Below are 27,365 nucleotides of genomic sequence, written 5' to 3' on the forward strand. Positions count from 1 at the left end.
CAATTGAAAATGAAAATAACCTGTTACGTATAAGCATGTCAGTCCCTAAAAAATAGCTAACAGATTGGCAAAGTTTTATGCAAGCCAAAAGTATAATTATTAAGAGGAATAATATTTTAATAATTTTAACGCTGTAACATCGTGATTAGACTGCCTATTCTTATGCAAATTAATATTTTTATGCACACAGCCAAAGAAATACCGCTTAAGCAATTCCTAATTTACTGCGCAAAAATTCCAAATTTAACATCCAACGAGCGATGTTCGACAAATTTTAAAATCAATGCAAAAACACCTATTTCTCTCTAAAACCAAACACAAAGAGAATTTTATTAACGTGAAATTGATCAGCGAATCTTGAAACTACAGGTTTCCTGTAAAAGAAAAAAGAAAAAGAAATGAGAAATGCGAGTAATCATGTTCCCCTGTGATCTTCGGTTGAAAAGGAACATTCTCACCTGTGTTTTTTATGGGAACGTAACGAAGTGGGCTGTTTCTGAGTTGAAACTATCGCGGATAGAAGGCCCGGCGCGCGCCATGATCGACCGAGATGATAGATCGTTTCTAGAAAGTACTCTAGCATACACGCATCACGCAATCGTATCAAATCTATGAAAGTCCACCTACATGTAGGCTGTACACGTACGATTCGCCGTTTCACCTCAAGCAGTGAAACCCGAGACGCTGTCCTTTCGAGCTGCATTTATGCGCCGTGATTAAACGTGAACTAGATACACACCTTGCGGCAAAACAATCCGTGTTCTTTCTCTTTTGTAATGTTAGAGACGCCTATTGGTATAGAACCTATCGATTGTATTCTTATTGGAAGTTGCATGGAATGTTATATGTTTGCTACAAATACAAAGCAGAAAGTTAAGAATTAGGAGTATCGCGCGGTTTTCGTCAGTTTACGAGCAGTTTTATCTTGCAGTTCGTAAATGAAAGACGATGGAGATGACAGAAAAGGTAAACGGAGTATGTAGAAATTAGAAAGAAAATGTTACGTTAATTATTTAATTTCCAATGTCACTTTGGAGCGCTTTTCAGTTTTGGAATAGATATTCGCGGTATAGCGTTGAAGTGCGTATGAATAAACTAGATAGAAAAGATAAAGGAAGTATAATATAGAGATTAAAACACGAATTTATATTAATTATAAACGTCCAAGATAATTTCGAGGGGAAACTCTTTTTAGTACGTTTTATTAAAAAGCACGTGCATATAAGTTAATTCAGTTTATCATAGCATTGATTTTTTATTAACTATAAAGCGACTTTTAGAAATCGGCAGCGATTGAATATCTTACTCTTAGAAGAAATAAGTCAATGTACGTAAATTATTTCTTTAAACAGAGCAAATATAACGAATGCTTAATTCCTTATATAACCCCAATATGGAATTCCAAATTTAATTCACAGTCCATTATTTCATAAAATATTTCAAAATGCCAGAATACCATATACCGAACACCATAAATATAGCATACAGTGTAATACCAAAAATAAGATATCCATAATATTCAATTACATTTCATGAAATTGACATGCTGGACTTTAAAATCGACGTAGGTACAGATTAACACAGCATCTGTTTCGAAAAGAACATGGACTGTCATCACGCGAGTTTCTTACAATTAGTAGTTTTCTGCGTGACACTTAAGATATTCATGATACATAAGCTGCACGTTTCTCGGTGAGAGGAAATGTCGATACAGAAACATGGTGGCAACGATTTACGTCAACGGAGAAACGAGCATATAATATTTCGGCGATCCGTCATTTGTGAAACAAGTGCATTCTTGATATACTTGTATCCACGGAATTCGTGTCGTGTAATTGGAACGGAAACGAGTGGGCGTATATTAATCGATGGACATCAGTTGGTTCGTACTATCTTGCCACGCATCCTCGGTAATCTAATGCTAGTCGATGAAAATCTAATGCTAGTCGACGAAAATCTACATTTCGAATGATACGAAGTTTAAGATTATTAAATAGATTCGCAACGTTTGCAAATTTTTCAAATATTTGACACGTTTCGTATGCTACTACTCCGTGCAATGTATCGAATACATCGATCAAACTCCAAAGGCCCACCAAAGATCTACGTCACGTAAATACCTCCATCACCAATTCCTCTTTCCAGATCTCAAAAAAAAAAAAAAAAAAAAATCCATCCTCTGAAACTGATCGAAGCTGCAGTATCCCACTCCCACAAAATACAAAACATCGCAGTAGAACTCCATCTATCCGAACTTAAACAGTTTACGTAATTGTGCTTCATACGATAGGAATTCACCAATGGTTTTCCCTTCGTGTAATAAGAATTCATATTCCGATAAACGAATTCAATCGACAAACGTTCAATCGACTTAAAATTCAAACGATTAAACCGATAACTACAGTTCTACCGAGTATCGAGTACATCACTGAAAGTCAAAAAAAGAAAAAAAAAAGAAGGATAAGGGGATCGTTACAGTGGCATAAAAATACAGCGTTCGCCAAGAATTGGCCAGCGCTAGGGCTGCGCGCGGTGGCTGCAATATGTACGCAGCGATGATACGCGGCGCGCGACAATTTACGTTACCGGGCAAACTAGTGGATGATTTAAGCGGACCCTGTGTGTCGGCTTGGCTTAAACAACAACAGCTGCGTATCCGCGGCGCACGCGACCAGTGACTCGCAGCGTCGGATCGCACAGCCGATGAAAAACCTTCTATTAGCGGTCTGGCCATCGTTCGGCCCGCGTTATCCTCTGATACATTAATGACGCGTCAAGTCAGCGCATGACAACGCGGCTACCCTCTGGCGCAGAGGTCCATCCTCGATCCTCTCTTCGCCTTCCCTCTTTGTCCGTCTCTCGACCATTCTACACCTTCCATCGTCGTCTATCCAACAGTTGATCTTCTATCCTCTTCTATTCACCGGTTCAGCCAGTTCAAGCGTCTCTGTCGCGCTCTGGCGTGGTTCTTCTCTGTCTCGCCCCGTCTATCTCGCCCCACCCCCGCCACCCTCTCTCTAACCCCTCTGTGCGAACTCTCTGCTACCGGGCTCTGTGAGGAGATCAATAGGGATCCTACACCCCGTTCCTCCGCCGACGTGCCAGAGGAGGACAAAGGTACCACTACTCCTGGCTCTCTGATGTTCCAACGCTTCCACGCACGTGCCTATCCACGATACTCGCGACTCGTCTACGCGTCGTTCCGCGAGTTTTACGCCAGCAGGAATAAAAAAGACGCGGGCGCGCTCACGTGGAAGAGGGAACGTCGAGTGGGGATCGCGGGTTAAAGGATCAAGGATGCGAGATCTAGGATCGGCAGTCTGGGTGACTGGTAATGAAGTTGGGTCTCGGTTGCGTTTCATGGGCTTTTATGACGATGGCCAGAGATTTGGATAAGCGTGGAATTGTGGATATGATTATTCTGTAATGGATACATTGGTATTGGTATTGTACGTGAGTCGGCCAACGTTACGTAACACACCTCTCGTGGATTGTAGGATTTTATTAACAAATTTCGAGAAGTAGATAATTTGTTTTGTAAAGAGGGTAATTTATCGGAAGCGAATGCTAGAAGCAATTAGGAATTTGAAGACAAGTTGGAAGAAAATGTTCGTAACATTTTCACTGTTTCCTTTGTTTCAGTTTAGAGAGTCGATCAGTAAACTGCGGATTTTTATGCATTTAAGCGTGATTTAAAGGTGTGATAACGCACAGGATATAAAGCGTAACGTACAAATCAGCGAATCGTTAAACGAATCATTAAAAATATTTTACGATCTGGTAGAAAGTATTCGAAAATACTGTTAAAGGAATTTCTACTCCAGTTCTACTTCTTTGGTTGTGTTCATAAAAGTATGAATTTGCATGAACATCCACAGTCTGGTAATCTAATAGCTTAGCGTAGATTGATTTAATTCGGGGCTATCGTTGATGCGACGTATGATTTTCGTTTCGTAATTTGTATTTTATACGATAGAGCCAGTTAATGCCTTTATCGTGTAACATAGTCCAAATGTAACTCAAACTGTTGTGGTTACCTGTCCCGACGATACTACGCTAGTGTTGAGAGTTCATTTGTTTCGTATAATGTAACGTAATTATTATAACATTTATTATGAATAGGCAACGGAGTGTGTACTTTGGATCTTAATTTGTATCGTATAACACAGTCGCTACGTATAGCGTAACTGTTAACATACATTATGTATGTGTAGTTAAAATTGTGAGATCAACTATAAATAATGTTGTTACTTCTATGTATGTACTATTTTCACATTGTACTACCACTTGTATAATGTATGTGGCTATCTGAATGTGTAATTTATTGTTTCAATGAGAATGTTGTTACTCGTATATTTAACCTAATATCAATCATTTTGATATTAACCTTGTCCCAATGTCTTTCGGAAAATTTGAATACTTTGCTTTACAAGAAAATTTCGTAGACGAATGGGGAGATATTTGTCTAATACGCAAGCTTTCATCGAGATTTATAATTAAAAACTTACACAATTACGTGTGATTAAATTCGATATATAGAATGGAATATACGAATAGTAAATAATATGAGTAATTTTATTCATTTCGTTTTATTATAGTTGTATGGATATATTAATTGTAGAAGCGTAAGCGTTTTGATCGAAGCATTGATCGAATTCTTAACTGAAACTTGCCAACAGCTAGGAATTACGTAGTTTATCGAGGTCGAACTCGATACAGTATAATACCGTAACAATGTACACTTCCTGAGTTTTCAAACAGAGGAGAAAATAGAGATCTGCTACTTTCTAAATATCGTATCTACCTATGTTTCTAATACTGTAACATAAAATTCCTTAAACGTACAGCCATTAGTCTCTTGTCTGAAAGTTGCTTCGTTAACGGTCGTATAATTCACGATCTAAACTGTATTAATGCGTTTGTGCATCTTTGAAACTCTCACAAATGTGCACACATCCACAATCTATATCATACATATTCTCAAAAACATACTCTATCAGTATGAACGTACATCGATCTTATCAATCTCACGAACGCGACTAAAGAAACAGAGAACTTAACTGGACGTTTGTTATTTCACCAAATATTACAATTTCGTTTTGTCGATCCGTTTCAGCCATTTAATACCATAATTTCGAACGTCTCGTATCCTACATACATATGTTTAGTTTCATAGCATTAGCTGCATAGTTTCATGCATTTACGGCTACTTTGAACACGTAGAAACGCTGAAAAATGCGCATAATGTACGAGAATATGTACAATACCCAAACACTCTCGCTCCACTCGAAACTATCCGACAATACACTGTCAGCAATCTCTACCAAGTAAAACATAAAAATATGATTTTGCATAAATCTCCACTTATACATCTCTCATTGCTCCTTTATTGATAATTTGTCCACCTTGAAATTTCCCAAAACACACTACATATCATACAATCGTCTATTACAGGTCAAGATACCAATATCTCGATGGAAAAAGCATTGAAAATGTCTCAGTCTAGAGCATTACCAAACTAGGAAGAGACGGTGCGCCAATTTATCGTCGCGTATCCGCGTATCTCGATCCGGCGTCGATTAATCCCTCTTAATTAATTTCGCCTGCCGGTCGGCGTCGGTCAACGATTCGACTTTCGATCCCGTTCGCGTGGCCACGGTGGCTCGTGGTTTTGTGGAGCAGTCTGTGCAACAACCGGTGCAACCGCGAGTGCACTTTCTTCTCCCGGTGGTGCACAGGCACGTGTGTACACGTGGGTTTGGCGGTTTTAACAGCCACGCGTTACACGCTCTCACAAAATTTCACCGTTTCTCGCTACTACCGTCCGGTCTGGCACACGACTGCCTCGTGCGATCGTACATGTACACGTATTTGTTTCACGTACGCGTATGCGGCTGGTCGGTGTCGGCACCTTTAACGACCTGAAAGATATCGATTATGCCGAAAATGAAAAACATCACGGAGCCCGATTGTCAGGCCTGGAGAAAGTCGGCTCGCGAGCTACTCCACAGAGGCTGAACGAGTTAAACGACGAGCGAGGAAGAGGAAGAGGAAGACGAAGAAGAAGAAAAAGGAGATGACACCTGACGTTTTCCTTCCTTTCAGGAGAAAACTCGTCGATAGAAACGACAACGGGAATGGGGAAACGCAGACTCGTAACAATGGAAAGTGGAATCGCTTTTGGATCGTTTCTAATCGAGAAATCTTCGATGGTAAAATTTGATTTCGATGGTGATCGTCGGTGACTCACGTTTTAGGTAGCACGTTTTCTAGAGCGATCGAATTAAGACGAATTTCATCGACTAGAAAGTTGTTAACAGCGAGTACGATTTAGCTAACACTGGCCGAAAAAGGTACGCTGATAGTGATATCGTGAAAAAATTAAACGTTATAGTTAATATATTTCAATCTATCGCGGTTGTAAAATATTTGTATGTGAACTTAGCGTGGCAGTCTACGTCTTATGGATCAACGATGAGTTAAACGAATTTCATTTGCCATCTCAGACAATTTACATAAATGGATCCTATTTTTTGAAAGTGTTACGGAGAGAGGAAGCTTTACGATTTGATTTTTTCTTTGGTCGCTATTTCTTCCCATTTAAGTACCTTTACATTAAGCTACATTTAAGTACTTAGAGCATTACAGTAAACTGTCGGATAAGTCAGAGAATAGTATGAAATTTGCGAGGCTATGAAATATGAGAATGAGCGAATTAATTGTCTTGGGGCTATATCGTATTGTTTTTTAATAAAAGAAATTTGAACTGTTATTATTTGCCAATAAAAATAAAACAGAATTCTGTTCAAAACGTATCTTCTTTTGTCCTTTACTTGGTGACTTATCGAATACCAATGAAAATTTGTATTTCTTCTAGTCGCGTAACTCCACGATGATAGAATACGAAGGTAGAAAGTTTCTATTATTTTTGAAGCCACGGAAACACAGCTAAGGATGAAGTTGCGTGGCTTTGAAACATGGAAAACAAAGATTGTTCTGCTTATCTCTTCCGAGAGTTCAAGCGATGCAGGTGTTTCGAGAATAAAACACAGATACGAACTGAACCATGCTGTGCGTTGTACGAATTTTGTAGAAAATTCATAAATAAAATATGTCAATATGTTGCGTTCGATAAATAAAATTAATCTAAAATCATAAAGCGTCGCGCGCATTTCGTTTGTAAAATAAAGAAGAGCAACTCGAGTAATAGATCGTTTAATTGATAATATATTTTTTATAGGTAAACTTTCAGAAGATTTTTCAATTTTCAAACGATACTTTGCAAGTGGATTTAGCAGTAAAAATTCAGAATGCGAGAATCATTTATCTTATCACGTCGTGGTATTCCAAATGCAACGACTCGATATTCAAAGAAACTTCTAAATCGCGAAAAAGAGAGGTATAAAAGAGATATGCGGACATCCTTTCTGCAAATATCTCAGTGAATTATCTATTCTTACCTTCGCTCTACTTTTTTTCGAGCCATGCAAAAACCAATTTTCTTGCCAAATCGTGGAACATCGTTCCCTAATATCTGTGGACGCAATTTTATAAAATCCAGAACTTCGCCGTAAATGAAATATACAACATCTGGTCCCTTCGTTAATATAAACAAACGAGAAGTACAAATATAATTTCGAACGATGCAAACACGATTATATACGACTAGGTTATTTTTTTTCAGTAATCATGAAACACTTTTTAATATTAATCTGTCTGTTTGCTTTAACACAATTGATTCAAAGACACGCAAAGTAAAATACTCATAGAAATATCAATAAACTAAAAACTCTATGTAAATTCCATTCTTTTCCATATTAATAGAAACACGGATTTGTCTAAATACCTGAAATCTGCAGATAAAATCAAAATCAAATTGATGAATATTAAAAAATCTATGTACCGAGCAAAGTTACGACGTGCAAAAATAACAATCTCTGTTTAAATTCTAGCTCTTTCTATATCCACGAAAACACGAATTTGTCTAACTAAATTGATTAACATAAAGAAATCTAGAAAACGTCCTAAGCAAAATATCCATTACAATACCATGAAATAAAAATCTCCGCTTAAATTCCACTTCTTCCTCTATTCAAATCATAAGTGTGTCCAAATTTTTATAGACACCTAGAATCTGCCAAGAAAACTCTAACCAAAGCCAACACAACTATCCTAGAACTCTAAAACCCTAGACACATCTTTCAGCTGAGGCTGCGCATTCAAGGCCTCTTCGCATCCATCGCCTATCTTCTCGATCCTGCACCGTGAGGATTTCATCTCAGGTGCGAGGCTTCATGTTGAAAATAGGTAAGATTCATCGTTGGGCTCGTGTCCGGTGACGATGTCGGACGTGCACGCGGCACATAACATAGCTGGCGTGGCACATCCGTGACCGGTGGATTTGGCCAGGTCCCCGAGCCACCTGTTCCCCGCGTTCAGATGCCGGCCGCACAAATAAAGCGAAAGAAGCGCGACAATGTGGCATGTGCGGGATCGACGGTCGGTGCATAGGTGGTGTGGCACGGTGTCGGTGGCGGTGGCGGCGGTGACTCGTTGCCTATAAGCCGGTCATAATAGTCGGCGGCACCTGTCTCGCTGAGCTGGCCATCTGAGATCGGGAACTGATGCAGCCGCCGAAGAAGTCGACGGACTAGTCAGTGGCGGGGATACCCGAAGAAGGTGGACGAGCGAGAGCAAAAGAACAAGCAGAAGCAGAAGCAGAAGAAGAAGAAGAAGAAACTAAGAGAAAAAAAGGACCAACGTAAGAAGAAGGCTAATATAAGAGAGCAAGATCATGGAGAGAGAGAGAGAGAGAGAGAGACGTGGGGAAGAGAAGAAGAGGTTGTATCGGAGGAGAGGCGCGTTGAGGTGGGGTGTAGCTGGGAAGATGCTGCACGGAGTGGGAGTGTACTCTGGACGAGAGGGAAGAAGAGGGCGAAAAAAACGGGCGAAAAAAGGTTCTCGGTGAAAAGGAGAACAACGAAGACAACGACGAAGGTGAAAGGGGGTGGGGGGTAGAGAGGATCTGCACACGGGCAGCCGGAGGGAGGATAGCACGAGAGCGGCTAAGAAGAAGAGAAAAAAGAGAAGCAACACCGAGAGAGTCGTGGAGAGAGCGAGGAAGGAGAAAGAGCACCGGTGTGAAGGAGCGTGCGCGTGCCACTGTTACACCGACACCTGCCACAAAACTTGGCTCTACTTTTTGGCGCACATGCACCCACCACACCTTCCCCATCCTTCGCTCCTCTCCTCTTCCAACTCTTCTCTCTCCCTTCTTTCTCTCGAGAGCGGCCTACTACAGTTCGAGACAGTATGCATATCGGAACCTTCCGTTTGGTAGCGACCAACGGTATTCCGAACGTCTTATTACCAGACGCCGAGGAGGGATTAAGTTCCGCGGTTTTAACGAACGCTACCGATGCCCACCGCTGGGGAGAGTATGGTTTCTTTATCAGGCTGATGCGCTGTTTCAGGATACAGCGTGCTGCCTGGATAACGAGAGATTCGTATGGGATTGGCCGAGGGATTGTCGGGGATCAGTCGTGGTTTTCATGTATTTATACGTGTTGCGTGTTTGCAGGTTTCTGACAGGAAGTTAACATGACGTTTAGAGATGATTATGTTGCGAAGAAAATCGTAATTATTTCTATTTTAGCTTTATTGGGTAGCGTATGTTGAACACGGAAGGAATCACTTTTCAGAAATCAAGAAGCCATCGTAGAAAGGCTATTTTCGTTAAGATGAGACAAAGTTAGCATGTTCTACGACTAAAAGCTGTTTTATTATTGTGTTATATATAAAAAGAGTGATATATAGAACAGTAATAGTATCAACTTATGAAAGCGGCAGATATCTGTACAATATATTCTGTGCAATATAAATAGTTTATTTATAATATTATCATTGGTACATTAAAATTAAACACGCGATTTATCAAATTGTTATATTAACTGAGTTTAAATATTGCCGCTATAGTTAATTGCTAAAAGAATCGTCTACAATTTATCTAAAATTGTCGAAGACCAATTTTTGCATTAATTTAATTTTCACATTAACTACCATACCAGAAAAAACTAATTCTACCATATCGTAATGCTGTAGGACAGTTTTAATATGGAACGAAATCATCCCAAGTCTTGCCACTCGTAATTGTTTAAATTAGATTTTGTCAAAAATGAGCAAGTGTTCGTGCTTCTAATCAGTAATATACAGAATTGCGCGTTAGTAGTCACGGAGCTAAATAGCTATCGGAGAGCGAAACGCGAATTCAATTGGGTCAAACGATTCTCCAATTGCAAAGCTCCCATGAAATATTAATATTCGACAAATTCGACCATTAACAGTTCCGGCGCTCGAAATCCCGAAATCCTTCTAGAATTCAACGCGTTTCAATTTATCCATCATTTTCGCGAAAAGTACAACCTACACTGTATCCGAGTGCTCCGCGAAATTAAAACGGAATTCGAGGCATCAGAATCGTTCGATCTCACGGACTCACGTCCATCGACGTCGTTTCGTAAATTTTGGTACGAACAGACCGATGATTTACAAACACGAACTATCTCCATAAGCGAAAACCATAATGGAAGAATCATGAGATTGCCCCCCAAAATATAACACGCCCCCATAGTTCTGTATTTCGACCCCTCATCCACCCTCGTGTCTCTGTGACGAAAATCGAGCGAAACAACGCGACCTCGTAAGACACGCGACGACCTGACAGAGGCTCTCTTTACAGCAGCGGCGTCGACTGGTTCGGCTCTCTCTGTGGCGGGCGGAAATTTCAATTAACTTTATGGAGGCCGCGATGTAAATTGCGTAGGGGTCAACGCGTGTCGGTAGGGGCCAGAGAGTAGGAGCAAGGGTGCTGCCGTTGCTGCCACTGCTGCCACTACTACCGTTCTTTCTGACAACGGGGGTGAATGTGTAGTCGTGACGAGCGGTAGTGGTAGCAGAAGGTTGATGGTGGTGGCGACGCCGCTGGTGGTGGTGGTGGTGATGGTGGTGGTGGTGGTGGCGAGTTCAGGGGTGGTTAGAGGTGTAGGCACGGTCCACGGCCCCGTGGGCATAGGGTGCGGGCAGAGGGTCGCTGGTTGGATGGGTATTGATCAGCCAGGCGGCCAACAAGACGCCTTTGCAGGATACCTACTATACCCTCTACACCACCAACGTGCCCCGTCGTACACATTGCCGGGATTCCGTGTCACGTATACCGTGTCTAACACCAATGAAACCATCACCCACGCCATCCAACACCAACGAGACCGTCACGTATACCAGTCAACACCAATGAAACCATTATATATACCAGCTAACACCAACGAGAACATCGCCCACACCGACGATGGGCCAACGTAAACCCAGCCCCACCATCCGTGACATCACCCACACCGACTCTGCACCGCTGGCACGTGAAGTTTTGAGAGAGAGAGAGAAAGAGAGAGAGAGAGAGAGAGAGAGAAGCAGGTGGAAAGAAAGAAAGCAAGAGCGACGAACACGAGCGAGAGCGTGATAAGGTTGACGGGAGGGTTGCGAAAGAGGGAAAGGGAAGATTTTCACGATGCTACTAGCCAGGCGGCCAACAAGACGCTTTTGCAGAGGGACGCTGCTATCGTACATAGGTGAAACACATATACACGGGCAGACGTGGAGAGTCGCGCCACGTTCCACGCAAACGCCGCCGTCGGCCGAGATCGAATATACACTACCACAATTTGACATCATATACCCGCCACCGGGACCAGTCGACATAAACTACCACCGCTCTGTCCATGAGAGACCACCTACAGAAACGCGTCTTTCCGCCGTGGCTTCTCAGAGAGAGGGCTAGCGATAAAGAGGAAACGGGATGGAGATACTCCGGCAGGGCTAAGGGAGAAAGAGAGTCGCGTAGGGAAAAAGGGATAAGCTTTGCAGGAGGCATGGGTGAAAGAGTAGGATGGAAGAATTTGACGATGCCAAACCGGCTACCATGAGGCCTATGCAGGGTTACCTCGCCGCTATACATACCAGTGCCACTAGGCATCGCGTATATATTATTGTCGCCTAGCACACAGTGTACTCACGACCACGATCATTCGACCGTACTACCACTAGCATCGAGAGTTCGAGTAGCGTGTTCTCCTATGCTCAACACACATAGCGAGGCCCTTTACACGCGCGACCCGAGATGAACAAAAAGGGACCAAGGGAGACGAACAAACGAAGAGAGAATGGCGAGTTTACGTGATAGCGGGAGAAAGAAGGAGAGAAGTGACGCGCTGGCAGCGAGGCAGCCAACGAAACGCCTCTGCATCGATGCTCTCTATACGTGCATCACTAACACAAGCACGATCGTTGCCTGAGAGCATCGTCGCCGCTGCCATCGCCTGTTACTCGTCTAGTCCTTGCACGAAGCTTCAGGAAGTGGAGACGAAGAAAGGGTGGAGAGGATAGACGAGCGAAAAGGTCGAGTTCCATGGACGAACCCGATGTAAGAGCAAGCGAGACAAACAGAGAAAGAAGGAGAGGAGAGTCGCGTTGACGCTACCAAGACGCTCGAGCAAGATCGAGTCTTTGGAGGATACCTACTATATCTAGCGCCCAACCACTTCCACTACCACCAGCGTCGATACATACGACCAACACTGGTCCAAGATTCGCGCAGCATCTTCTCTGTTCGCATTAACGGCGAGCAGGATGGAGATAAAACGGAGAGGAGAAAGATAGAGGTGTACATAGGTAGGCAGAGAGTGGGAGGGTGAGGTTTATATGGTTGAACAAGGGGATGGAAGCGGGAACGAGAGAGAAGTAGAAAGAGGAGGCAGGATTGCGAGAAAGAGACAGAGGTAGGGAGTTCACGTCGACGCCACTGGCGCGACATAGTGCCCCCGATTGCGATATATATCCACCCTCCCTAACCAACCCTATGCTTCTGCCACCCACACGCTTCGATCTCGCCTCGTATCTCTCTCCCTCTGTCGGTTCCCTCTCTACTTCGTCAAACCCCATCCCTGGCAGCCTCTGCCACTCTAACCATCCCTCCTACCCTTTCGTTCCTCCGCTTCCATCTACTAGAAACTCAACCCCGCCGCGCACCACCTTGTCTCTCTCTTCACCGCCACTGCGCTTTTGCCTCCGTTCCGCAATGCTCGGCCTCAGGGTTTCTGGCGTTGCTCTGGGGGGTGGCTGGCTGCCGCTGGACGACTCTCGCCACCACTTCGTCCACGAAAAAAACTCTATATACGGGGTATATAACACAGGCGGGCAAGAGCGAAATAGAAAGAGAAGGACTTTTTCCCTTTTTCCTTCTTGTTTTTTTTTAGTTTCGACGCGTCGCAAGGCCGTTGGGATTTCCAATTGGAATTTTTCGGGGCCCTGCTCTCCCGTGTCGATCTAACGCACGCGCGCAACCGATCGTCGAGCATAGAATACCTATCGATACATCGATTGGCGAGGGATGAGAGACTGCTCGATGCTTCGCAGTCCACGATGAGAATTGGGTTTCTTTAGTTTTTATGTTATTTGAAGGGTTTTCAAGGTTTGCAGGATTTTAACTATATCCGAGGTAAATTTTAAAGAGCAAATTTTTTCGGATAATGGTGATGGTAGAGTCCTCTTGCTCGATTATTTATCACGTCGTAGGTTATACACACCTCTTCGTTTTGTAGTTTGTTTGCAAGACTTTTACGGCTTGAGGATTCCAAGCGTTTTTAAGGTAGACTCAATTAGATGACAATTTTACGTCAAGTAGGATAATTGTAATTTCTAAAACTTGAGTAACCACTTTGATTGTTTTATATAACAACAAGTTTAAGTACCAAATTAAATATTATTACACATTGGTAGAATAAAATACTCAATATTGTAAGCTTTAAGAATTTCTTTAAGTCGAATAAACTAGTAAAATTACAGTTTTCATGAATTTATTCAAAAGTTGCAAGATGTTTGATTAATTTGGGCATAGTACCGGAAGTTATTATCAATTAATGTATACAAAATTAATTATGTATTAAATTAATTAGTGTAATACAAAATTAAGAAACACGAAATGTCGGATGAATGAAATGTATGTCAAGACCATTTCGATTCAATACTGTACGATTTCGTTATATTTTATCAATTTTCATCAAGTTATCCAAGGAAATAAAGTAACCGAAAGCCAGGCTTAACACGAGTCTCTCGACGTGCTAATCTTCCCCTCAACAATAGATCCTAGCCGAAAATAAATCCTGCCATATAGTGCCTTCCCATGTAACCACCAATACTACTTAACACTGCCATACATCTGGGGACATAGTGTTGCAGTGTATTTCGCTTGAATGAAGCGATTCGATGACTCTCCGTTACCTATTTATTTTCCAGTGCTCGATATTTGAGGTCACTAAACGAAAATTCTCAGTTACATTCAAATATTACGTGGATTAACGTCTGATATTTAGCACTGAATTTGTTTAAAAACTGACTTATTAATATCGTAAATTTCTATTAATAACCGAATATATCGTAAAATGTATATTTTACTTTAATTTAATTAAAAAATGAATAAATTAGGAATACGACAGGACGTATTTAATTAAATTAAAAACTTGATACATCTGAACATATTTAAAAGTTAACATCCGTTAATCTTCCAAATTTTTATTACTCGTTTCTAAACTCATTTTCTATGCGATGAAAATTTCAAAGAAAAAAGAACAAAGCGAACAATAGAAATTTTAAAATTTCCAAATTGTCTAGCACGTTAAACGTACTCAAAAATTATCGTAACTTTATCTATCAAACATGGCTATTTCTTAACTACTAAACATACTCAAATATCGATTGACAAATATCATAAATATCACAGTTTCCAAATAATGATTATTCTCTCAGCACAGCTTTCTCAAAATTTCCAATCAACAACGAAATCTTCCTACCCGATCGAACCTCTAAGAAAAAAAGAAGGAAACTATATTCCCTCGTTCCCTCTTGCCAAAAATCGACCTAACTTCCCCCAAACTTGCCATCGAACGACCGCCAAATGTCGTTCAACAACCTTCTCGCGCCCCTACATATATCTCCATGCCTCTCGAACGAATTCGGTAATTGGATATCCGGATATCCGTCGCTCGAGCGTTGGACACAGAAACGGATCATCAGTTCACCCCCATCTCACCATTTCTCTTCATCCTCCTCATTCACCCTTCCATATTATTTCATTTTCTTAAAGACACGTGCTGATAAAACGGCGGCAATTGCCGGGTTTCACGCGGCATTCCCACCTGCCGTCCTCGCACGCTCTACAACCGTGTTCTCGCGCCTATACGCCGACAGACGGACGCGTCGTTATGCCTCTGTCCACGTGCCTGCCGAGGTAGCGTCCTCTCTCCGAGTGTCGAAGGTGCGCCCAGCCACGCCGCAATTCGAGCACACCTTCTTTCGACTCGTCCGAGCCGCCTGTTGCGAGCACCTGTACCCAAAGCAAGATGTCTGGAACGCGTGATCGAACGTTCAAGAGAGCATCCGGATCGGCAATTTATTCGAACAGCCGATGGTTCGATGTTTGAGTTGATCGTTCGACGGTAGCTTGTTTCAGAGCTGCTGCTTTAAAAAGTTGGTGACAAACAAAGAGATTAACTGGTGCTTTTACGAGCTTCACGGTTTCATCGCTCGGATGACGAGATGACGAGGGTCTAATTTTTTTACGTGATAAATCGTTTATCTTCGCAGGTTTCCTACGTAAGGATGCGACAGTAGCTGGGAAGAAGAGAAATTTTACAAAATAATATTCATTATTGTTTTTCACAATTAACGTTATTGGGTTTTCAAATTTGTATTTAAATGATATTTTTTTAATCCATGGAAATTCTCTCTGCGATATTTATTAACGACGCATATCGGAGTATCGAGTGTCCTTCGGGCAATCATTTATAAATTAATAATGTCAGAGTCAAGCGACAAGTTACTAATATTATTCTCGAGGAAAGTTCTCGAGGAGTTCTCAGATTTTAGAAATATTATTCCTAGGTATTGAGAAGCCATTGAAATTCGTATTAATGAACTGTGAGAAATTACAATTTCCTATTATTCTGATGTACAGTTGTCCTGGTGTTGATATCAGTAAACATGTGTTGAAATCCCTCACATTCACTGCGGGTATAAATTTCTGTGTCAAAATAGACGTATGGAACGAAATGTGTGTATATATGTGAGAAAGAGAGAGAACGAATGTGTTTTCAATGCAAATAGGATAAGATGATTGTTACGTAACATAGTTTGTCGAGTTTGGATGAGAAGAGGGGAAACTGGGTGATGACTGTGGCTAGAAGCGCAACGTGCTACGAGTTACAATTACAATGATTGTGGATTTTATGGCGTTTTGTGACGGTTCCAATGTAAATGGGTACAGGTGACGTCAGGTGTTTCAGTTGAAATACGTTCATATGGCGAGTTGATATATGGACTGTAGTTTGCGAATTTTATATTTTGTTAGCGAATCGATTCTGCGGTGTTTTAATACGACAGAAGTTAAGGCGTTTTCATTTGAACGACCATGCATTTAAAATACGATTGTCTTCTTCTAAAAGTCATTATTATTCATATATTAGAATATGTCATATATGCGTATTACTAAAGTTTGGAAACTACGATAATAAATATAAATATGATACATTAATATATGAATAATACATTAAACATAATAGATATAATATAAATGCAATATCTCTGACGATTTGTATTTAAATTTAAGTATCGAAAAATAACGTATTCTTTGGCTGTTTATCGAACGAAAAAAAGATTTCACGTATTCATTGAGAATAAATGATTAAGCAGAGTTACAGCAGCGAACAGTCAAACTATAAAAAGTAGGCCAAAAGCGTATCGAAACGAAACGACAATACGCGGACCATCTTCTGTAAAAGTAAAGATAGAAAGGGATTACCTCGATGATAATTCTTCGTTTTCATATACGAGCGACTTGGTCGCCACGATCGAGGAAGCAGGTCACTTTCTTGGACCTAATTTTCTCGGAATCCAGGTTCGAGCGTCAGGCAAATAAGCCAAGAATTTATTTTGCATAAACTATATCCTCTTATAATTTTTGAAAATATAAAATTAATTGCGGTATCTGCCAAGATAACACAGCATAGTATATCAAGCTTTAATCGCAATAGGATGGAATTCAAAAATGTTCATACGACAGAAAGAATTATACAAGAGAAATTTATAGAAGATTAAGATACAAATCTCAACTTTCAATTATGAGAGAAGCAACAGTGTAAAGAGTCTGACGTCGATTACCGAAATTGAATAATTGGTTTCATATCATTTCCAGATAAACTTAAATTCAAATACTTTCTTTTTTTTATTTTAATTCTCGACACGATTTAACGTAGTACAGTCTGTGCTGTCAAATTAGATCCCACTTTTCGCATCTTCGAACTTAGACATGTCCCCTTTCCTAACATTAATTGGCTCATCCAATTCTTCGACCGAACATCCACCACAATCGCCAATCCAATTCTCCGGAATCCCTAAACAAAACTCGACCGATTCGAAATTGTCGGCGCTAAACCTGTGGTCATTGTTGGCTAATAATTGGTGCATCGAATTCGTCGATGAGAAATCTCTGTGTCACCGTCTTCGATCCAATTCCTCGGGATGCCCGAAGAAAACTCGACAAGTGGAAAGTTTTGCCGGTGTGCCCGGTTTGACGGAAAAATCTGGAAAAGTGGGCCTGTGTAGGCCACGCCTGTTATCAGAGGCAGGTCAGGCCTCGTCTTTTCCTTTGGAAAAGCCGGTGGAGAACGAGGAGAATCGCGGGTTCCGATGGGAGAGCGAACCGAGAGAGGATCGCAGAGAGGGAGGAAGAGACTCTGGAGAGCAAGTGAGCGTACGAGTGAGAGGGGAACGGTTCGTGAACGCTTGGTGAGTGACTGAGCGAGAGAGACGGGCCACGTCGACAGACAGCAGAGAAGCAGGGAAGGACAGAGAGGGTAGTAGACAGGCCGCAAGAGAGACACAACATTCAGACAGAGACCGAAGTAGAACCAGGGTGAAAGAGAAAGAGATATAGAGAGTCAGACGAGGTCCGCCGCAAAATACAAGTTGGTAGGATATCGACCAGCCGGAAGTCTGAGTAGTTGTTGCCATGGAGACGCTCAAGTCAATTTGACCTGGGCCAACAGTCACCGGCATACTGATGCACGATATGCCATCCCATTATTCATATGGTTTTTACACGGTGGAACATATTTCGCGGGCCGATAGACCAGCGCCACGGTGAACACCACTTCACCGGAAGCCCGCCACCGGACCGAATCGCATCAGAGCGCTCCGTTCGAATCATCCCTTTTCCCAAGCTTTTTCGTTCCACGCGAAATCCACCGACTTTGTCGCTTTCCTTTTTCTCCTTTCTGTCCAGAGTTTTCCCTCTCTTCCATTCTTTTTTTCTTGCCGCTTTTGTTTGGATGAAAGTGCCAGATAGGTTAGGATCGGGAGGTTAGGTTGGTCGTTCGATATTGGGACGAAACGTGGATTGGAATCTGCTTGATGATGCTGGACGACGAGACGGTTCTGATGACGACACGGATAATTGCTACCCTTTTTGGTTGATTGTTATGGGATTATTGATTAGGTTCATGGGGTGCAGACTGATTTTAACGAAGTTGATGGAAACTGTTGGTTGAGTAGGCAAATAGTTAAGTTTGTTCGAGGAAAATTACAGAAGCTTTCGTTGAAGTTCCTCTTGTTTTTCGAACGTTTCGACGTTCCTGCGACGTTGAACTGAATTATTTTGGGATACGACACTTTTAAAATACATAAGCATAACGCCGGCTTAAATTCCATTTTTCTAATAGGATTTACAAAAATATGAATTTACATGAACTTTAGTAAAGTTAAATGCAAATGAGAAGAAGCGGATATAAATTAAGTCTGGTGTGGAATTAGCGTCGAGTCACGTGCTGCAAACTTTCGCTTGGTTTTTAAAGCGGTGGAAAAGTAATCGACCGATTTACGGATTTCGTTAATGGAATATTATGATGATTATTTTGATCAAAGGACGCGGTAGTCGAAACAGAGAACTGGAGGGCAGAGATCTGCGAGGGAGGACGAAGTTGGCGAAGGAGCCGCGTGAAACAGGATTACTCAGGGCTTCTCCAACTATGCAGACTCGCGCGACACGCGAGTTCCTGCCTCGTTGTTGGAGGCTAAGTTTGAAGACGCGCGCGAGGGAGGATGACTGATTGTGTAGACCGGGCGAGATTCAGTTTTAGGGTCGAAGTGTTTTCTCTTTCCTTTCCACTATGGAAATGGTCTTATAACCCGATGTCATGCCGTGCTCCCTAAAAATAGCCAGATTCCCCGGTATTTGTATACATTTTTCGTTTTTCAACGTCTGGTCGGAGAGGCAAGGTTGACGCGTCCTCGGAGGGTGGCGAGTTTTCGAGAAGAATTCCTCTAGCAGCTCCGTGATTCACGAGGAAAAAAAATCCACGGGCTGTTTTGTATTCCTCGCGATACTCTTTGCATCCGACGAGTTTAGGTGAAAACGAGATTCGCCAGCCAAAGAGGCGAGTTTCGATCGAAATCACGCAGAACGTTGGAGAACAGAAGAACGTAAAGGATTCTTCGAGAGGACCTTCTTTGGAAAATCGTTGCTTAAATGCAGATATTTCTTTAGGAATGTTAATTTTTAAGCATCCGTATCGGCAAATTGCAGGGGTAGTTTTGGCGTTTCGATCGATATAGGAAACCAAACTGGTCGCCATCATGACCTGATTTACTCTATGCACTTGCAAATCCCGTCATTTCTGTGCTTTTCGATCTTGCAAAGAGTTTCAATTTATCGATTTTGCTTCTTCAACGTTCTTCGTATAAGTTCTAATCCCTTGATCCGATTGTAAATTGTTGTAATAATTTCATTGCAGCTTCGATTGTTCGTTTCTCGTCATGAATTTTAATCTGACGTATATGCGTGCACGTTTAATTTTTGTTTAATACAAGCGCGAATTGAAAAAATCCTTCTACTGCAACGTCAACTCTTTTGTCAACATCGTAAGACATCGCTTTGTGAAATATATAGTTACACTAAGCGTAACTATTTTGTGGCTTCTACGAATACTTTCAGATTGGTTTCAAACTCTACCAACATAATCGTGATAAACGAGTGTCGTTACAGTGCTAATGAAATTTCTAAACATTTTGTGTAACGCACGGAATGTATTCGTAAAAGCGTGGGAATGCCTGTCGTCTAGAAGCGTTCAAGTACTTAAAGTCTTACCAGGCCATTCTTTTTTCCAATGGTCTGTGTGTTCGCCTGTCTAATGTTAGGAAATTTATTCATCGAATTAATTTGGTATAACGAGCATTATAAATTATCTTCATTGATCTGACACCTACGCCAATTCTGAAAGCTAATTACATCGCGACCCAGGGAAATAATAGGCGGTCCTTCCCTGAAAACGCTATTCACACGGTCACCAAGTTACATTCTGAAAGGCAAGATAAATTAGAATCGACCGAGATATTCAGCGTGTGTGTCGCGTCATCAAATCAATGAATCGCCGATTAGCAGTGTCGTTAGACGCGTCGACTGGAAAATGCGTGATCATTTTTCGTTAATCCGGCTCGAACAGGTGCGACCTGTCGTAGATTCATCGCAGTGGTCGTTGGCAAACGTTTGATACATTTTCATGCTATTTACGATAGCTATTTATCTACTTATTCGATATACGTGGTAAATATAGAGTACGTAAAAAATACATAACATACATACACATACACATAAAGATATTCTTGGAATTACAATAAAAATAAAATACTCGTTTATAATATCAAATTGCATTTTGTAGGATAGAAAGTAGCTGCAACAGGAATAGGAGTTAAAATTGGTATAAAAAATGTGCTTTTTTTCATTTTGGAATATTTTAATGGTAATGATAATTAATCAAAGAATTTATATATTGACGTCTGTGCTCTTTGTTTTTAAGCAACAATTCCAATCTTCGATCGTATAACTATTTTCATTCTTTAATGTAGATTTGAATAAGTAATGAAATGGTGCCAAGTAGCTTCTTGAAAGTCGTGTCATTAATGTAGTACATAAGTTACCATTAAGTTAGTTCTACCTTGAGTGACATATTACATCAGTAGAACCAGTATCCCAGTGTTCTTCGACAAATCGCGCTATTTCAGGAACGAATAGCCATCTGTAGAATCCGTAACCGTACCCAAAATCGTGGAACAAGGATTAATCTTGATTATATCGAACGTTATCGTTGTTTATGCCAAACATTATCGTTTGATCTTTTCGAGGATAAACATACCAAGATTAGATAACCGCTTTCTTTAGTTGTATTGTTCCAAGACACGTCTACAAACGCTAAACGAGATAACTAACAGCAGAAAGGTAATATACACATATTTGGCAGCTGTATTCTAGCAATTTTTGGACTCGCGTTTGCATCAAACGAGAATTCAACGTACACACACGATAAAACTATTTCGATTACGTGCTGTGCGTTAGCTTCTTTCTTAAAGCCTTAGATTGTTTTCTTTTCAAACACTCTGTATATTAGTCTGCCGCGATGAATAAACCGCAACGAAGCTCCCGTTGGGATTATAACCACAGGGCAATAAAAATAACGATTTAATGATCACGAGATACAAAGCGACACGTTAAAAAATTACCACGAAACGGGGTTAATGCCGACGCGGGGAATATTGAGAAAGTTTCACGTTGGTGGCCACGTTTGCGCTGACAAAAATTGACGCCGCGCACAACGGATTGTTCCCGATATGACCGGGAAAACGAATTTCCACTCGCAATCGATGCAACGCCGATGAGTTTCGATAATTAATACTGTATCTTTCGGTGAATTTTTTTTTTTACTTCGTTGAATTTTTAATTTATCCGACGAGAGCCAGTTTTCAGCGCTTTTCATTATAATTCACTGCTTCAGTATTTTGGCCTGGATTAGATAACTATATCTAACGTTTGATTATTTCTATTTGGAAATTTTTGGAAATTTTTGGAAATATTTGGAAATTTATATACTTCCTGGTATTTCAGTCGGCTCTACGTATTTGTATCTCTGTCTATAAAATTTAATCGTTGTTTCTTAGTTCGCGAAAGACGAAAGAGGTAACAGGGAAAAGAAGATTTCATAGTTTGCTACGAAATCGATAGAAGAAACCACATAATCGAACGATACGTGTAATTCGTAGATTCGTAATTGTACGTACAGAAGAAATAACATTACGCAGGAAGCATCGTCTCTGAAATCAGTGGAACGATAATTCAAAGAAGGTTCACTGGTTCGTGGCTGGCGCGAAGAATGCGCCTGCTCGCGCGCGAAATCGCCGCGTTTTCGTGCACGATTCCGTGCACGGTGTTGCGCGCACACGCGCCCGGTTATATTTGCGCGCAACTAGAATGCATGACACATAAGTTTGAAATAACTCGTAGAGCGTTCCATTAAACGAAGCACGTGACGAAGTGCTGTCAGGCTCGCGTAAAACCGAACGCTATTTTGATTCGCGAAAACTGCATCGCCAACCGATACACAACATATATACCAAACAGTGGTGTATTTGAGGGACGGTGCTATTTCAGTTGCAGTTCGATCTTTGCGCGAATCGCGGATATATTTGCACACGCGGCTCGATTAACCGACACCCAGGGCTGGGGCTTGTTCCCTCGAGTCAGAGTAATAATGCTTCAACGTCCCTGCACCGTTATTTTCAAAGATATCGGCCCTGTTTCTCTAATTCTATCGTTTAATTCGTTGTTTCGTTAAGATCGTTAACATTCGTTAGAGAAACAGTAAAACAAGTGCAAGCAGAGATTCAAAACGACGATGCTTGGCTATCGCGAATTATGAGGAAAAATGGAAAAGTGATTTTAATATGTAATGTATGATATTTAATAAAAAAGATTTTGATTTATTTGGTTATCAAGCTTGAAGTGTTTTTTTCCGTCGTCTTTGGTCCAATTATATTTTTCTAAGGTTAAAAAGTATTATTGGTACGCAGGATTTCTCACTTCCAGTTCATCTTACACATCTTCTTGAAATTGCAGTCTCGTGCAGAATTTTGTGAATCTACATTGTCAACGGTATATCGACCCATTGAACTTAATTCGTATCTCAAAATCGTATTTACATAAAGCAATCGCTATTTTTATTTTTAAAACTATGTCTCTTATGGAATTAGGTACATTCTTCTGATATCGCAGATTACCGTGCTGCAATAAAAATCGATCATATCGATATATACGCATATATGTATTAACCATTAACCAAGCAGTAAATTAGATACACATATTGTTCGTTAACAAAAACAGTGCACAATGTAGGTATACTTTTCAGATCACTACAGTGTCTTGCCCAATTAACTCTATATACTATATCACAGGTTGTTGCACTTACATTATAAATTATATGGCGTTCAACTTCAATAAAATTGATCGCGTGAAATACGAGCAGCGAAGGACAATTGGAAAAAAGTTTTTACGCAACGGGGATAAAAATCTTCGAGGTGATCTGTTCAACGCTATAATCTATTGTATTTTACGAGCCCCTGATCACTTTACATCGCAAACTCGCTCGAACAGGAAAAAAAAAAATAGAAGAAGTTCGAGTATGATGAATGATCGGAAACGAACCGTTTCGAATTGTTTAATTTTCGCGTTTAATTGCCCTTAATTGCATCAGTCCCCGAGGCGGGCGTAATTTCAACCTCCGATCGCCACTCAAATCACAATGTTTGCCTTGTATATCCGGCACGACGAAATCGACCACCCCATCTCTCTCTTTCGGCCCCATCCCTCTTAAATTGCTCGCCGCTGCTCGCACATTCGAGAAAGTAATTTTCGTTTCGGCTATTCTATCGCCCCTCGAACGAATGATTACATCATCCGTTGGGGGATGCATCATTCTCGCACCCGAACAGGGGTGGATTAACTTGATGCGCAACCCCGTCACCGAAATTCATAATCTGTGCAGCCAACGCGAGAACCATATTCCCCGGCAAGTGGCAAATTCTAATATATAAAGCGCCCCAGTGTCATCCAACACACTTCGAATGGTGTTTCACAGAAAATTTATGAGCTGATTTTACACACCATATATTTCTATTAATTTCTATCGTATTTTCATTAGTTTTTATTCATTTCTAATGTATCTCTATTAAGTATATTTCTATTGATTTCCGGAGTACTTTTATCAGCTACAGATCTATTATTTTCTAGCGTATTATCACTACGTGTATTTCTATTAATTTCTAATGTAATTTTATTTGTGTATTTTCATTCATTTCTGGTGTATTTTTGTTAAATATAGCACTATCAGTTTCGATTATACAAAGTGTCCAAGTAGTTATGGTACAGCCGGGAAAGAGATGATTCTAGGTTAAAAAATAAATGGAATAATAAGACAAGTTAATCAGTGAAGAAGGATATCAGGATTGAATTTTTAATATTTTGATGTTTCCTGGTGTTTTTTTTTTATTATTTCGGTAATTTCTATTCCTTGGCTATTATTTAGATTACACGAACAACATAGCAAGTAATATCTTTGTTGGTTTATGAAAGTTTCATTTCTATCGAGTGTTGTGGGTTATTGATGGACCATGTGGCATGAAACGTGTTAAATTAATTAGTGTGTTCCTTCGCTCGATGTTTAAGTAATAGGGAGATAAAGGAAGTAGAATGACGGACGATCTAATATAATTACGATTTGATTAAATTCTCGAATATATTTATTGTATAAATTAATATCTTTAAATAAGATTCAAATTTCATTTATGTATTACGTAATATAAGCTTCAAAACTGCTATAACGTTTGAATTTAAAGTAGTTATTAAAAAGGGAGAATCGGAAAGTGGCGAATTAATTTACACGCTTAATGCGTGAATTGAGTTCTTTATTAAATTCTCAAAGTACAAATGGTGTATTATGTTATTATTGTTCGTGCATTCTCACGTTTGGAAAACACTTTCGCGGAGCATTAGACTGCAAGTGAAAATGAAATTTTGCTAGTGTCTGCTGAAACTCAGTGGAAGTTTTGACAGCTGAAATAGTTGGGGATTCGCCCACAAATTTCAAGTTACCAACCGTATACGGTTGATTTCACGTAAAATCGGGTTATTTCAAAATCTCAAGTGGAATATATCACAATGGAAGAATAATATCACCGAAGTTTGTCAACGTAGCACGAACACGCAAAAGATTGTCTAATCGCAGCGTCTTGACATATCACAAATAGAGAAGAATTTATTAAAATAATAATAATAATAACAAGCAAAATTTGATTAATAATATCAGTTCAATTATACAGAAGGACTTGATCATTTGAAATTGTTTGGTATGTAGTTCTAGCATTTGAGAAACTTAAACGAAATTAAACTGAACTGTTATTCAAGACATCCTCGATATTTCTATCTAATAAGTCCGACAGAATTAATCGTTTAGAGCTGGAAGTAGTATAGATCAGGATCTATTTACGAATCATGAATCTGTTGGTTCGATGAAGCAGAAATTGCTGGTGGGACTGAGTCGATGAAAGCTTTGCCTCGGCACAGATGCTGCCTAAGAATTTCTTGAGCAAACAGAGAGACGAAATAGGCCCGGCGAAGTGTATTCGATACGAAGATATTTTCTTTTCGAGGTTCCTCTTTCTCACTCTTGGCTGATGTCTATTTTCTGGGGTGGCGCGCGTGCATGCTCGCGAATTACTCGATGAACTAAATTCCGGGCCACATCAAAGCAATTTCCGTCATCGACTGTGTCATCGAGTCAGGTTGCCTTTGAAGATCAGTGTCGACGCTGTCAATGGCAAACTTTACTTTGGTGAAGTGTATCGTCTAATGATAGCACGTCCAGACCCTAATAATAGCCCTTGGTTGCCTAATAGTTGTCTAAAATTCTCATTCGTGAGCGCACCAAGCATTCGTCCCTTTAACAGATTGCCACGTTTATTAATAAACGCCGAACCTTTAATAAAGATCGAGTGGAACGTCGTACAAGTACAGAGGAATATTATCTTATCTTCTCGAGTCTGTTTTCTGTTAGAACGATAGAGAAGTTTGGGAATCTTCCTTATAACGAGTAGCTTGTTATAAAAGAATTCGTTTAATATTTTACCTCGCACTATCTCTTTCATCAAATTCCTGCAATTCTGCTTATAACGCTACATGCGATACATAATTTCTTTGTTCAAGTCACGCGTGCAAATCCAACCCAAACACGAACCTAACAGCGTCAAAGATGCATTTTTAATATGACCGATATTAAGAAGCTTGACGAAGCTTCGTCCTCAGTTACGTATTAATTAGGCATTATAGTTAAAAGATCGATAAAAACGTACGTATCGCGTTTCTCTGCTGTGATCTTCATTTATACGTATGTTTACGTATACTTACATACATATACGTATATTTAACATACGTAAGATGTTGTAGCTTGCATCCATAAAGATCAATGGGTAAAATTATCAGCTTGAAAAGGTATATCCTTTGATATCAGGTGCGTGTGCACCAAATGGTTAACGCCAATCTATCCCATCAAAAAACAACAAGTTAACATCTAAGTTCCTTAATTCCTAATACGAAGAAAAGCAGGAATTTCAAGGCGCAAGAATCCTGCTGACAGAACTCTTTTCGAATGCCCTTCGAAATCTGGAATTCGTACACGTTTCCCTAACAAGTTTCCCAAAGGGAGATCTCGATCGATGGACAGACAAATCTGACAACGATCGCGATCCATCGCGAGCCACCCTCTGCCATCCACCCTTCTCGTTCTTCTTTCCTCTAGAAAGAAGACCGTGAGAAGATGGTCGAAGCTATGCAAAACAAGATAGCTACGGCGATCTGGTGCTCTTTGCTCAAGAAACTATTAGGTTACCGAATAATTCATGCGGGGTCGCAGCCCGCCAATCCGGTGGCGCGTACAGCACACGACCACGCCGAATCCAAGGTTCGCGGGGTCGTGCAGGATGCAAGGCGAGGGGCAAGCTAACACACTGTAGGGACAGAGAGGAACATTGTATCGCGTAGGGCGCTGGACAGAGATAGAAACAGCAAGAGTAGAGGAAGCGAGAAGGTACGAGATTGGAGGAACACAGAGGAGACTAGCAAAACTGAGAGCGCGTATACTCTGTTGCCAATCTCTCCCCGACACCCTATATCCTGTGGGGGACATAGCCACCCCGTTCGCCCCATAATCGTTTCTCTCGTTCCGCACACTCTCGACAGCGAGCGAGAGAGCGACGGGGATGGTTCTCGGCGAGCGGGACAGAGACGGCTGATGGCCACGCGAAAAAGGAAAAATGAAAATGAAAATACGAGAGAGAGCGCGCGCGAGTGGGGAGGGAAGGGGAGGAAGCGGGCGAAAAGAAGAAAG

At 40.8% G+C, this 27,365-nt stretch overlaps 2 protein-coding genes across 3 annotated transcripts in view; one reads left to right on the forward strand and one right to left on the reverse strand.

Moving 5' to 3' along the window:
- Positions 1 to 27,365, reverse strand: part of Cep290 (Centrosomal protein 290kDa) — a 170,031-nt gene that overhangs the window by 53,683 nt on the left and 88,983 nt on the right. The window lies entirely within an intron of this gene.
- LOC117164713 (uncharacterized) overlaps positions 1 to 27,365 on the forward strand; it is a 38,837-nt gene that overhangs the window by 318 nt on the left and 11,154 nt on the right. Inside the window, exon 2 of one of the 2 annotated variants that reach the window (XR_013058863.1) lies at positions 5,455 to 6,723. The exons of the other annotated variant lie outside the window; for it this stretch is intronic. The gene's annotated coding sequence lies outside the window, so the exon portion shown is untranslated. Of the gene's footprint in view, positions 1 to 5,454; positions 6,724 to 27,365 lie in introns of those variants that run through there. 2 annotated transcript variants of the gene reach the window in all.

This window comes from Bombus vancouverensis, chromosome 8, assembly GCF_051014615.1.
Source record: "Bombus vancouverensis nearcticus chromosome 8, iyBomVanc1_principal, whole genome shotgun sequence".
Classification (NCBI taxonomy): Eukaryota; Metazoa; Arthropoda; class Insecta; order Hymenoptera; family Apidae; genus Bombus; species Bombus vancouverensis.